The sequence below is a fragment of the Sebastes fasciatus genome, chromosome 7 (genome assembly GCF_043250625.1).
Source record: "Sebastes fasciatus isolate fSebFas1 chromosome 7, fSebFas1.pri, whole genome shotgun sequence".
Taxonomy (NCBI): domain Eukaryota; kingdom Metazoa; phylum Chordata; class Actinopteri; order Perciformes; family Sebastidae; genus Sebastes; species Sebastes fasciatus.
This window is the reverse complement of record NC_133801.1, coordinates 4575350-4590294: the sequence shown is the minus strand read 5'-3', so window position 1 is coordinate 4590294 and position 14945 is coordinate 4575350. Positions and strand designations below refer to the sequence as shown.

General features: G+C 42.3%; 1 protein-coding gene across 1 annotated transcript in view; it reads left to right on the top strand.

Moving 5' to 3' along the window:
• Window positions 1–14945, top strand: part of slc8a2b (solute carrier family 8 member 2b) — a 150770-nt gene that overhangs the window by 77358 nt on the left and 58467 nt on the right. Inside the window, exon 3 of the mRNA XM_074641108.1 lies at window positions 14866–14928. The gene's annotated coding sequence lies outside the window, so the exon portion shown is untranslated. The remainder of the gene's footprint in view (window positions 1–14865; window positions 14929–14945) is intronic.

Below are 14945 nucleotides of genomic sequence, written 5' to 3'. Positions count from 1 at the left end.
ATTATCATTATATCAGTGGCATGTCTTATAATGACAATAATATCATTTATCATAAGTATTGATCGTTCTTCTTTCTTTCTCTGTGATGAGAGCAGCATTTCATCAGATTTCTCTCCACTCACTGACTCTAATCGTCATGATTGAACAGCATGAATGTGTTCGGATGCAACATGATTTCCACCTGGACATCCTCTGTCCATGTTTTTCTCTGATTCTCCCTCTCTCTTCATCTATTTTCCTCCCTCATTTCTCCCTCCTTCCCTCTCTGGAGTATGATTCGCCTTGTTTCTTTGACAGAGAGTGGAGATGTGAGGTGTGGGGGAGCAGAGCAGATGCAGAGGTACCCGCCCTTCTAGCTCGGCTCCCCTGGCTTCCTCTTCCTCCTCCTCCTCCTCCTCCTCCTCCTCCTCCTCCTCCTCCTCCTCCTCCTCCTCCTCCTCCCGTCTCTGCCTGCTGCTTCAGTGCCCCATCTCACCTGTTAAATTATTCAATGTACAGAAACAAATGCAAAAGAAAAGATATAATAGCGGATGGCTGTCATTCTCTTTCATCACATACTGTAAAAAAAACAACTGTCAGTTTAATAAAAAGATGAATGTAAACTCACAGATGAACAAATGCATGAATTGAGGCCGTTTCCCAAAACCTTAATTTTTACATCTGAAGTGAAATAAGATGGTTAGGAGGGAGGTCGATAAACCTCTCATCGGTCAGTTTAAATTAAAGGGATAGTTCAGGTGAATGAAGTGGGGTTGTATGAGGTACCGATCCATAGTCAGTGTATTACCTACAGTAGATGACGGTCGGCTCGTCTCCAGTTTGGAGAAACAGACAGGAGTACCAGCACAGGAGCAAAGCAATGTACTGCTGTGGACGGGGGCAGACACCTAAAACGATCAATTAAGTGTACGCTATATTTAGAATATTTTCACCACTTTACCTCACTGTCAGACAGTCCTGTCCAACGGGGAACTGAAGACGTTAACTATGCTCTCGCCAAAGCAACCAGACCTGCAATTTGACCTCGCAGAACACAAGAGATGCTGGTCTACCGCTGCCTCCATCGGTTAGTTTGTTTGTGTTATTGTGTGACTTTGGTTAGTTTGAAACCCGTTCTCACTCCCAACTCGTCAAATACCGCCATTTGGTCAGCGCCCCTCAGAATCGGAAACCGACGCACGGAGGCACCCCTTTACTGACAGTATGTGACGTACCGGGCTTTCAGCTAACTCCAATGTAAACCCACCCACGGCATTATTCGACGGTTGGAGCAAGTGACGTAGTATTAATAGCGTGAGAGTCCGTTCAGAGCGGGCGAGAGGGATGGTGGATGGGTCAAACAATCACAAGACTTTCAACCAGGAGTCCGCTGTCCGTGTCCCATTTGAACAAATCTCCAGTATGCATCGGACCAGTCTACCTCGCCTACTGTATCCCACAATCCATAGCGCTGGAACAATACAGGCTACGGTTACAACAACAGCAGCCATAAACGGCTCATTTTTTTTATTTTTCGTAGCTATTTCATCACTAAATTCACTTCTGAAAATGTTTGAGGCGAGAAATCAACCGTGTAGATTTTGAATGTTTACAGTTTTATGATATTAGATGGCGAATCGAACATTTGCTCCAACGTTTTCAGAGTTTAGAAGCTCCACAAACTGCTGTGACAGCTAACTAGCACCTGCCGGGGTCGCTACCTCTCCAGCCGGGCCGTCTCGCTCACAGATCGCTCTGAGCTGGCTGGAGCTCTCTAGAGGCCGGTCTGTAGACGAGGGGCTTTTATTTCCTTGTTGACGGATAGTTTATTTAAATATCACAACACAAATGTCCGTTATAAATGAACAGGAACCTGTGCTTATCTGTCTTTTTGGAGTTGAAAAGCTCCACAATCGTCACATACGCACACATTTATACAGGGACATGATGAAATTACATCAGAGTCGAGAGCAGGGAGAGGAGAGAGAGATGAGAAAATGAGGAGGTTGGAAGCGTTGTGAATAGATTGACAGGGAAATAGATTGGAGAGGACAAGAGGCCGAAGAAGAAGAAGAAGAAAGAGGTCAGCACAACAACGGTCCGATAGAGTTTAATGAGGGAGGAGAGAGAGAGAGCAAAAAGTACACAACTAGAGCATGATTAGGAGAGAGAGAGATAGAGGGGTGATTGAACAGCTGAAATGAGAATAAGGAGTGAAAACAGAGACAGAAATGTCCCATGAATACATAAACAGCACACAATTAGGAGGGAAAGAAACTGAAAGAGGCTGATTGAAGTTGAACACAATTAGGAGGAAATGAGAGAGCGAGAGAGAGGTTGGGAGTGTTTGGACGCCGTAATGTGAAAAGGAAGCAGTTCCCTCTTTATTTATTGTGTAGATAGAAAAAGGAAATGTGGTTTACACAGAGTGCCGCCATCGCAGCGTGGCATTTTCCTTTGGCTCTTCACTCCTCATGACTAACTGGTGATTTATTGTGTTTCTTGGATGAGGAAGAGAAAGAAAGACGTGACGGGACTCACGAGATCCAACGGTGGAAGACAGTTACAGTAGAGTAGAAAAGCGTTTGTGGTGGTTCCAGCTCTAATCTCTTGAACCCAAACTGAATTAAACCCTGAATTGTTTTCTAATTTCCTCTTCAAAGGTCTATTAATTATGTATTTTCCCCCGTCTACACACAATGTTCCACATACAGGAACACACCAATCCAACCTTTTCTCTCCCATCACTGATTCTCATAACTCAGCTCAGTACATGATCTGCTAATAGATGTTGTTCCGATACCGATACCAGTATCGGAAATGTGTCCGATACAGCCCAGAGTTTGGGATCGGATATTGTGAGTACGTCAGTCTATGCACCGATCAAATACCATCATTTATTCACCCAGAAGAAATGTTACCGCTTTCACCGGAAATCAATTCTTCTTCGCCGCTCCAAATCAGGAGCCTTCACTGTTACTGTTCAGAACTGATCACAGGTGACAATAGCAAACAACAACAGTGCGGTGCTAGTGGAGAGTGTAACGGTGATGGTAGCAAAGAACGTATATTGATGGGAAGTGAAAGTCAATTGTTTGTTCCATTGCAACATCAGCGCCCAGCAGCAGAGCTACGCCTTCGCCATTTTGGACTGAAAGCGACTACCTGAAGAAGTAAAACGTCCGCCTAAAAAGTGTCATACAGAAGTAAAACAAAATAATTTCTATCCTATTGTCATAATTTTAATGTCTTTACAGAAATGGCCTGTTAAACAATAAAATATTCTAGATATAATCAGCGTTTTCAGTCCAAAATGGCGGCAGCGGTTGTTGTCAAAAATCCAGAGTTTCGTCTCCTTGCTTCTATACTCTTTGACGGTAGTCAGAGCGAGGAAAATGTCAGCCATTTCACAATATGTCACAGCTATTAAATAATAATAACTATATACATACTCAAGTATTGTATATAAGTACAACTTTGAGGTACTTGTACTTGAGTATTTCCATTTTATGCTACTATATACTTCTACTCCGCTACATTTTGAAGGCAATTATTGTACGCTTTGCTCCACTACATTTACCTGACAGCTTTAAGGATTCAGTGCGTGTCGTGTTGAATATGATGTGACGGCAGATTCATGCGGCGTCTCTTTGGCGATCAGCTGAGAACTGAGTAATATCCGCAGTAGAAAACGAAAAAGGGGAAAAGGATCGACTTGGTACCAAAAGTAAGACGGGTTGAGCCGAACCATGCCGTGTTTATGAAGCACAGACAAGACTAATGGGAGGTGAAGTTTATGTCTCATGGTATCAGCCGTCCCACACTGTGATGCAGCACAGCTCCCCCGAGGCAGCAGCAGAGGTTACAGAGGTGAGCTTGTGACAGGAGGGACACTGAATGACTTCAATGTCAAGCTGGCTCTGACAGAAGCACTTAACCATCTGCTGCTCACTGGACAGCAGCAGAGACGGTTTCTAAAAGTCGACATGATGTCAACAATGTTCCACTACTTTAAAACACCACAGAAGAGAAAAACGTTGGTAAAAAGTTAACATTATGGGATACATTAGGGTAACTTGAATTGGTTACAGTTAAAAACACCATGTGGTTGAAGGCATAATGCGGTTTTGGAAATACTTTTTATATTGTAGCCCACCACCGAATGAGACGCAGGATCTTTTCCCAGAGACAAGGAACGTTTTGAGGAACTAAATTAAGTTCTGGGGACATTTAACCCCCCAAAAGGCCCTGCATGGTCGGAGGGTAGTACTTTCTGAAAGTACAGGAACTTTCGGGGTGGGGTTTGCAGGGATGACCGTTGCTGATTGGTCGAACACACAGTAGGGATGTCACGGTAAGGACATTTTCCCTCCGGTTAATAAACTTGTGACAACACCGGTGTTACCGATTACACCGGACATTTACCAGAAAAGAGTGCTCTAAAGCTGGGCATACGCTGACGATTTTAGAAATGTTGTTGTGTTCTTCCTACTCCTACTGTACGAGTTGATCGTTCGCGATTTAAAGCCGACGCTCCCGATTTATGAGCTCACACTGTACGGTCCGATCGTCACCCACCACCTATCGTTTAACCCACAATCGGTTAATCGGTTAAGGTTCTAAACGCCGGTTAACGGTTAATTATTAAAATCCCTACCTTTTTGCAAAATTATGCAGTTTGTCAACATCTGATTTATCTAATAAGATACAGTTTTCATTCACATATCTTGAGGTCAGAGGTCAAGGGACGCCTGAAAATCGCCATTGCTAGTTTTTCCTCGCCAAAATGTAGCGTAACTTTGGAGCGTTTTTTAGCGTTCTTCCCGACAAGCTAACATGACATGGTTGGTACCAATGGATTCCTTAGGTTTTTTAGTTTTTTATGATCCCAGTATCTTCACTCTAGTGAGCCCAGTACAATCTATGAAAGACAGAATAGCGGCCGCCGGATTGTTAAAACGTTAGTTTATATAATAAAAGATTGATGCTTGACGTCCGTGTTTCGATACAATTTTGCCACGCTAAATATTGCGATACCATGCTGTACCGATTTTTTCCCCCACCCCTATGTACAAGGGAGCTGTCAGATTAAAGTCTGAATGATTTGTACATTGGCGTTCAGCTCCTCCGGCTAACGTCTAGATGATTTCAGGGTTGCAGTGCGAGTGTGAAAGAGACTTAAGTCTTGTTTGCTGTGATTCCCAGCACCACAAGGAGATAAAGAATATTTCATTGACAAGCATCTCTGTCCCTGCTGTTGTCAAGCTGGTTAATTCTGTCCACAGTTACAACTGAATTAGTTAAAATCGGGCTCTGTTGTTTAATGCATGTCCATCTGGGCTCCTTAACATGGTAACTGTTGAAGAAGTGAGCAGCCAGCTAGAGAGAGTCTGCACTGTGAATGAGTAACACTCACTCAGCTGCTGCGTTCGTCCCGCTGTAGATGTGACTTTTGAACGTTGGTGGCGACCTCCGTTTCCTCACAACTGCTTATGAATCAGTGTAGTTTTGTTTTAGTGTTCCTCATTAGTGTTTCACTTCACTGGGGAGTGAAGGTCTTGGTCTCATTTAAAGTTATCTCTAGCGGCCTTAGTCATGGCGCTCTACTCTCTCTGAACTCGCTCTCATCACTTGAAGCCAACCAAAGTCGGTGCTTGACATTTACCACCTCTGGGTCAGTGCAGGGTCACAGCGATTGATGCAGCGTGAACAAAATTCATAAAGAGATTCCAGCCGATGGACTTGTCAGGAACAAAATAAATGAGGAGCATCCCGGTTGCCTCCTCTGTGCGTTTGATACCATAACTGTGAGAGCAGCCTTCATTTCTCTGCACCGCTCCGTCCCCCGGGGTTCTTCACATAAATTGAATGGAGAGCTTTTCGGTGTTTTCAAAGTGCCACTTTGTGGTCTTTGCGGTTGCACTATGAGAATATCTATATGCATGTATACGACCATCTATCCCTGCCTGTCCGTCTAATCACGTTGCTCCTTCGTCTCGTTTAAATGATGCAATAATTCATCCATGTGCATCTTTGCTGCAGATATATGAGGATGCAGGAAACGTTCTCAATAACATTTCCACTCAGTTTCCAGTTAGAGAACGGCTCTGTTGTTTGAAAAACATTGAAGTGACAGATTGCTATTATTTGCTGTTTTAGATTTTTGCCATGGGAAGTGCAAGTTATTGTCAAATATGTTTAAATAGCCAGAAATGCTTTTTTGAAAAATGCTTCAGAAAGGCTGCTACTCATTGTCGGAAATTAGCATCCGCCAAATGTGGGTAAATGTTGGCAGTGGCCATCCGCCACTTTGGCAGGCAGGGAAAACGCCAGTGATGGGACTGGTGAATCGGATCCTGTGGAGAACCGGTTCCTAGTTGTCCGATTTCTTGGCATCTCATTCCTCCATGTCTATTGATTCCTCTTATTGATGCTTTCCCACAGTTACGCATGCACAATGACGCATACGCACACTGTGTCATGTTTCAGTTTGTTTGGAACCGGAGCCACAGCGGAGAGAAAAAAAAACGCTCAAAAGCGTGACGCTACTAAACCTGAAGGATGCACCCCATTATTTTCCCTGATAATGCGACACGGTGAAAAACAAAACTGTGTTGAAATCAGCAGGAGGAGACTTAGTAACGTTACCTGGTAGCAGCCGGTGGCAGCACAGTCCTGCTTGGTTAAATAACGGAGCTACTAACATTAATGGAGGTTCCATTGAGTTATTATTATGAGACGTTCAAAGTCGGCTCAGGAATAATGACTATTGGGTGAAGGTAAACCATGATGTGTTCAAATGTTTTTGGCGAGAAACTTGAATAAATCCAGTTGTTTGAAGGAGATGTTTTCACAGCAACATAAAATAGATAATAGAGAGGGAATTATGACCTGTTTAACTTCCTAATATTAATGTTAGCTCTAAGCAGCTCAAAATCGGCTGTTTTCACGCTAACGAAGGAGTCTAAGTAGCACTCCAAACGTACAGTACATTTTGGCAAAAGGGTTCAATGGTTCCCTTGACCTCTGACCTCTGATGAAACTAGAAAACCTAATGAATCCAGTGGTACCAACCATGTCATACTAGCTTGTCGAGAAGGAGACTAACTAACACTCAAAAAAGTGAGGAAAAACTGGCATGGCCATTTTAAAGGGGGGTTCCTTGACCTCTGACCTCTAGATATGTGAATGTAAATGGGTTCTATGGGTACCCACGAGTCTCCCCTTTACAGACATGCCCACTTTATGATAATCACATGCAGTTTGGGGCAAGTCATAGTCAAGTCAGCACACTGACACACTGACAGCTGTTGTTGCCTGTTGGGCTGCAGTTTGCCATGTTATGATTTGAGCATATTGTTTTATGCTAAATGCAGTACCTGTGAGGGTTTCTGGATCAATATCTGTCATTGTTTTAGTATGTAGGTAGGTAGGGAGGTACTTTATTAATCCCCAAGGGGGAATTTCTGAGTGGCAGGGGTGCGTTGGGATGCAGCATCGCCCTGCCGGGGATTCTTTCACAACAATGACTGGCTCTCTGTGCATTATCCCTTACTCATTCACCTGCTGCATGAACACCAAAGTGGTGATGAAAAGTGACCCGAGGCTGCGCTTCAACAGCAAACTGCAGAGGCTGCAGCTATTTCTAATTAGTAAATGAGTGACCTTTTTTATGTAGTGTGCTCTAGAGGAGCAGCTGATAGCATCAACCGGAGAGTATTACTTTCTCACCCAGCGAATTTCATTTAATTGATTTTCTCATTTAACTTATTGCTTTAAGCTACTTAGACTTTGGCAGTAAAAACGTGGATGAAGCAGGAATTTAAATGGAAGATTAAATAAGAATCAATATGGTGAACAATTTTAAAGTTGCTTATTGTCGAGCTTATCAGAGCTTTCTTGCTTACAAATGTAAATTGTGGTGACCGATAGTTTGTGTTCGTGTGTGGATGTATTCTATTTCTATAAGCACTTTACAAGCACAACAATAATGCATTTGTTTGATATGAAATGATGAGAAATAAACAAAATATCACAGATCATAGAGCAGAATCAGCAACCTCTTCGATGTCCCGGGCCAGTTTACATTGTTTATATGTTTTTATAATGCACCATGATTTATTTACGGACTGATTTGCTTATAATGCTACAACCGTTATCTATTCTCTCTTCAAAGCCACCAGACTCCATTCACAAAAACAGTAAATTTACCTCGCAGAACACAGGCGTTGCTGGTCTACCGCTGCCGCGATCCGTTAGTTTGTGTTATTTTGTGACTTTGGTGAATCCAAACTAATGCTTTTTAAAACACCAAAGTCATACAAATAAATTATATAAATATAATTTTTTTTAATAAATATATAAATACATTTCTGTCAGTTTTTCACACCTTTCTTTCCTTTTCGTTATCTCAACCTGTTACTGGTGCTCTACAGCGTGTTAAAGCCCTACTGTTTCCACCTAGACGACAATACAGCTACACCTAATGTTGTTTCCTGGCAAAAAAGAGCTGCTCGCGACACGTCACGGTTTGAGCTGCACTCGCCGCACATCACAACACGCAAAAAGCCGTAGTGGCGTGGCTTAGGCTGTTAGAAATAACCGGTTTCAGAGAGCAGTGGTGGCGTTGATATGTTGTGTCTGAAAGGACCTTCAGTGATTGCTTTCATTTTGAAATCCTCCTTATTTTTTAAGTCTCAAGGTTGGCAAGTTTGACCAGCAACCCCCGTGTTCTGCGAAGTAAAATTACTGTTTTTGTCAAAGGAGTCTGGCATCTTTGAAAAGAGTATAGATGGATAAAACAGCTTCAGTTCCCCATCTGTCTCACAGCAAGGTAAAGCATAGAAAATATTCTAAATATAGCGTACTCTTAAACTGATATTGACTTTTTTAGGTGGCTAAAATGCGTTTTTCTGCTGCCCCGTCCACAGCAGTACTGGTGCTGGTACTCCTGTCTGTTTCTCTAAACTCCATCTACTGTAGGTAATACACTGTCTATGGATCAGAACATCATACAACCTCACTTCAAAACATCCGAGCTGATCCCTTAACAATCAGCTGTGAAGAGTCGAGACGGAAGAAGTCATTTTCAGGAGAAAATGACTGATGTGCCTTCTCCTTCATGTCATGATGCTCTCTACAGTCACTCACAAATAAAACCACCTGACTCTATTCACAGCAGGATCCCCAACCCAAAGTTATTGAAAGATAATATCATTTTCTTCAGGGACATGTCGAGACAATGGGGCCTTGTTGCCACGGCGACCAACATTCAGACGAATTCGAAATTAATTTTTGATAAATTTATCCTTGAAGAACATATTCTCTGTCTTGTGGAAAACCTGAATGGAGTAAACGAGCCTTTTCAGGTGTAAGTAGTGTTGTTGTTATGTTATTCTGAGTATTCGGTTTGACTCGACCTTTAGAAATACGTTGAGATGTGTCAGGGACGGACGCAGAGATAACGGGGCGGAGAGCCGCCGTGTTGTGCGGAGTAAAAGAGCACAGCGATTAGAGAGACAGCTCGGAGAAGGAGATTATATGGTGGTGAACTTCAGCGTCTCCGCTCCTGATGAATGCCTCCGTAACGAACGTGTTGGCGTCGACCTTTATCCCGGACCTTTACGTCAGCAAAGGACGAGGAGAGGAAGAAAGATCCTGATGTTTATTGAGTGTCGCAGACGAGGTCACAGCTCTTTATGTAGTTTATTATATCTTCATTTCAATAGCACTACACACACACACACACACACACACACACACACAACTTTTTACAGCTAATTATTAAAAAAACAATAACCAAAGAATGTTTGTAGCTTTGAGTCTTTACGATATCACGCCAAAGTGTAATAGACCCGCCTGTCCACCAGAGGACCTTTTGCCTCGTCGAGGCGTGAATATTACACGCATCTATGAAGATGCAGTTCCAGCAGGGGTACAACAAAACCACTTAGTTAGGTTTAGGAAAAAAAACGTCATGGTTGGCCTGAAAATAAGTCAGTAAACAAAGTCAAATATGTACGGAAACAACGTAAGAGAAGTACGGAAAACACGTCACTAACGTCATTAACGTAACTTACAAAACAAAACAGCGGTTTCCTGGTTAAAGGTCCTGCGATTGTTGGCCGTATTTCAAATGGATAAGCTGAATGTAAACAGGATGTAGTATGTACTGTATATGTATGATAAGAAGTAATATACACCGATCAGCCATAACATTAAAACCACTGAGAGGTGAAGTGAATAACATGGATTAGCTCGTTACCATGGCACCTGGCAGTGGGGTGGGGGGGATATATTAGAAAGCAAGTGAACATTTTGAGCTTTGAACTTTGTGTTGGAAGCAGAAAAAATGGGCCAGCGTAAGGATGTGAGAGACTTTGACGAGGGCCAGATAGTGCTGGCTAGACGACTGGGTCAGAGCATCTCCAGAACTGCAGCTCTTGTGGGATGTTCCCGGTCTGCAGTGGTCAGGACCTACCAAAAGTGGTCCAAGGAAGGAAAGCCGACGACAGGGTCAGACCCGAGGCTCATTGATGTACGTGGGGAGTGAAGGCTGGCCTGTGTTGTCCGATCGAATAGAAGAGCTACTGGAGCTCAAACTGCTGAAAAAGTTAATGCTGGTTCTGATAGAAAGGTGTCAGAACACACAGTGCATCGCAGTTTGTTGCGTACAGGGCTGCGTAGCCGCAGTCCGGTCAGGGTGCCCCGTGCTGACCCGTGTCCACCAACCAAAAGGGCAAGTGAGCATCAGAACTGGACCCCGGAGCAATGGTAGAAGGTGGCCTGGTCTGATGAATCGAGTTTTCTTTTACATCATGTGGATGACAACGAGTTTGAGGTGTTGGCTTGGCCTCTAAATTCTCCAGATCTCTACAAACAAGTCCTAATCACGGAGGCCCCACCTCACAACTTACAGGACTTAAAGGATCTGCTACTGACGGCTTGGTGCCGGATACCACAGCAGACCTTCAGAGGTCTAGTGGAGTCCATGCCTCGACGGGTCAGGGCTGTTTTGGCGGCAAAAGGGGGACCTGCTCGATATTAGACAGGTGGTCATAATGTTATGGCTGATCGGGGTATATATATATACACAGAGGTGTAAACAGGAATATAATATATATAAAGAAGTAATATTATGGCTGTCAAAGTTAATGCGATAATAAAATGTTAACGCAAATTTGTTTTAACGGCACTAATGTCTTTAACGCATTAACGCAACTTGCGTTTTTTAGGTTGTAGCCGGCTCAGTTTTAAAGCTAGAGTGAAGATACTGACATCATATGAAACTAAATAACGCTCCAAACTTGTCTTAGTGTTGTTTGTGTCTTAGTGTTGTTTGTTTCAGTATGCCCTGTCATGTGCGTGGTTTTGTCCCCTCCACTGAGTCGTATCAGATGAGTTAATCTTACAGAGCAGGTCATCACCCTGTCATCGCCCCTCAGCAGATAAAGAGCTTTTGACAGAGTGAAGAAGGGAATCCATCAACCTGTTAATGGAGGTCAAGACCTTGTGAAGCAGCATGGAGGACTTTAACTCTCCTCTAGTGTCCCAGATCAGAGGATGATGGATCCTCTGACTTCTAGACAGAACTCTGGAAACGCAGCTCAGAAAGTGTTTTATTGGACTCAGCTGTTGTTTTCAGTGCAGCCTTCTGTGTCTCATTATTCATTATTTATTCTCCCCTGATCAGTTGTGTAATGAAGTGTCAAGTTGAGAAATATCATATGAATATTTATTTCTTGTTAGCAGCCTAGAAATGCTGTGAATCACAGGCTGCTACAGGAAAGACAAAAAAACAAATCAAACAAATTAAATATAGGGCTGTAAAAGTTAATGCAGATTTGTTTTAACGCCACTAACTTCTTTAACGCAACTTGTGAGTTTTAGGCTGTAGCGGGCTCAGTTTTAAAGCTAGAGTGAAGATACTGGTATCATATGAAACTAAAAACTTAATGAATCCATCGGTAACAACCATGTCATACTAGCTTATCATGAAGGAGGTTAAATAACGCTCCAAAATTACCCTGCATTTTGCCGAGGAAAAACTGGCATGGCCATTTTCAAAGGGGTCCCTTGACCTCTGACCTCCAGATATGTGAATGTAAATGGGTTCTATGGGTACCCACGAGTCTCCCCTTTACAGACATGCCCACTTTTTGATGATCACATGCATGCCATGTTAGGATTTGATCATACTTTTTATGCTAAATGCAGTATCTGTGAGGGTTTCTGGACAATATTTGTCATTGTTTTGTGTTGTTAATTGATTTCCAATTATAAATATACATACATTTTCAAAAAAGCAGCATATTTGTCCACTCCCATGTTGATAAGAGTGTTAAATACTTGACAAATTTCCCTTTAAGGTTCATTTTGAACAGATAAAAAATGTGTGATTAATTTGAACTACTAAAGATCTCTTACTCAGCGTTCGGTTGTACTTAACTCCACACTCTCATGTCACTTCTGGTTGCAACAAAACAAGTTGGCGACGGCCTTAATGCCGAACTTGAGGCTTCAAAAGGGCAGTCCACTAACCAGTGGGTGACGTCACGGTGACTACGTCCACTTCTTACATACAGTCTATGGTTATGATGAAGTAGTATGTCCCAACTGTATACAGACTGCATGAAACGGTATGACTTTGTATGGACAGCTGCAGTACAGTTTGTACTAAAAGTATAAAGGAGAAGTATGAGATCTTGAACAGTTCAGTCATTCTCTGGAGCTCGGCGAACACTCAAATACAATATTTTTCCATGATATTGAATAACTCGTAAAAGACAAACAAAAAACTTTTGAATTACACATAAAAACTAATGAGTTTCTGACCACAGATATTAAAAAGATAGAAGAGGAGTGAGCTGCACAAAAAGAAAGATGTATTGAGGAGGAGTTTTAGCCATATCTTAAGTTAATATTAATGAATTCACTTTTTATTTTACATCAAATACTTGAATATTCATGATTCCATATGATGAGATTGGATTATTTTTATTCTGCAACCCCCCCCCCTCAACACTTTATTGCAGACTGGTTGGAAAAGCTGTTGAAAGTGTTTATGGATCATTGCGGGACACTAAAACTCAAATGAAACTCCTTCAGGTTTACCGGCTCTTAAAAGCAGAGTTTCATCACAAGCTGTGAACCGTTTTTATGTGTCTGTGGTCGAAGAGTAATCTCAGACTCAGACTGTCCTCTTCATCAGTTTATGTCTCCCTCTACTCTCATCAGTGCTGGGACCATACACCTATCTCCCCATTCCATTCTACAAGTATTGCGATTAGATATTATGATTTAATGCAGATTTTTTTAAACTTTTTTAACACTAGACCATCGGAACGAGTGTAATCATACACTTCTAGGGACTTTTACTTCGGAAAATATCTAAATTAATACAGTAAGAATGTTTGATTTTCAGCATCTATGTAGTCAGAGATGTCCTGAAGTCAAATATATCAGGATCACTGTCAGGCATTATTTATTACATTTTATTCCAACAACCTAAAAATCAAAGAATAAAGACACAAATTAGTGGTATTTTCTTTTTAATTTATAAGGGGGATGTAATGTTTTATACTTCTGGTGAATATAATCCAATCAATATTATTTCTTTATATGTATTTTGTATATACAGTTCCCTTTGTTAAAACCTTATTTTGAAAATCAGACGTAGTCACACGTGTCTACTTCCTCTAACTTCTCCAAGGTGGTCTCTAGCTCTCCCGTCAGCTCCGTTCTCTTTATCCATCCATGATCAGCTCCATCGGGGCCGTTTGAATGCATTTAACATAAATGTCAGTATATGGGTGCTCTACAGTTGTAGCGTCGGTCCATTTGACCACGGAGATGAGAGCAACGGCCGGCTCGACCGCACGTTACCGTTCATGACAGAGTTAGCATGCAGCTTTAGCCGTGATGTCTAGCTCTGCTTTTCCTGTCAATGTGTGAAACCCAAAGTGTTTCCATCCTTTACTGGATGTGTAGTGTTTACCACGCTGGATTTAACATGTGAGGGTTGTAATGGAAATTCTGTCAATTTCCCTAGATGAGTCCTAATGAACGTTGAAATCAAGATCTCAAACAGATGAAATGTCTTTGTCGTATTTTATTCTTGCAAGAAGAGGCCCTGGTCATACAGAGTCACACAGAGTCTGCAGAAGAGTGCACTGCAGGAGAATATTACAATGTGGTTATATAGAAATCTACAACATGGAAAGTGTGGGATAAGGAGTTGTTTCACACAGTGTCTCAGCAGAAAGTCAACACTCAGTACTTTCCCACTACATGAGACATGCAGACAGATTAGACAGTAACTTTCCACTGATGCACAAAGAGACATCACTACATACATAGTCATTTGCCATTACAGAGTTTGTTTTGGTTGACGGATACGGAACGGATATGACGTCACGTCACTCAGACTACAACAATAAAAGCGGTAACTTCCTTCTACCTCCACATAGACTCAAATAAAGCAAATATATCGTGATACACAGGTGAACTAACTCTCATACTATCTGTTACTGCGAGACTCACTGGTGGAAAAATACTACACACACACTTGAATCTATGTCTGTGCTCCTTGTCCGTGACCCATCTGTGAGGATGTTCACCTAATTAACTGACATTTATACAAATGAGACCTGATCGCTGACCCATATCTCTCTCTCTCACACTCTCCACCTCTCCCTTTATTTGTCTACATTACTGCCGTCTCCTTTTGCTCATCTCTCTCTCAGTCTTTCTCCCTTCCTCTGTCCTTGAACGTATGTGGGATGTGCTACTCCGTATATCCCTGCTCGATGTTTGCTGGTTGCCTCTGTGTTAACTGGAAAACAACAATCTGTTAATCTCTCTCTCTCTCTCTCTCTCTCTCTGCAGCCTGCCAGTGAGTAGGAGCTCTATGCGGATCAAGAGTTGAAGAAGGAGCAGCCGAGACTAGCGGTGAGTTTGCTCTCCTT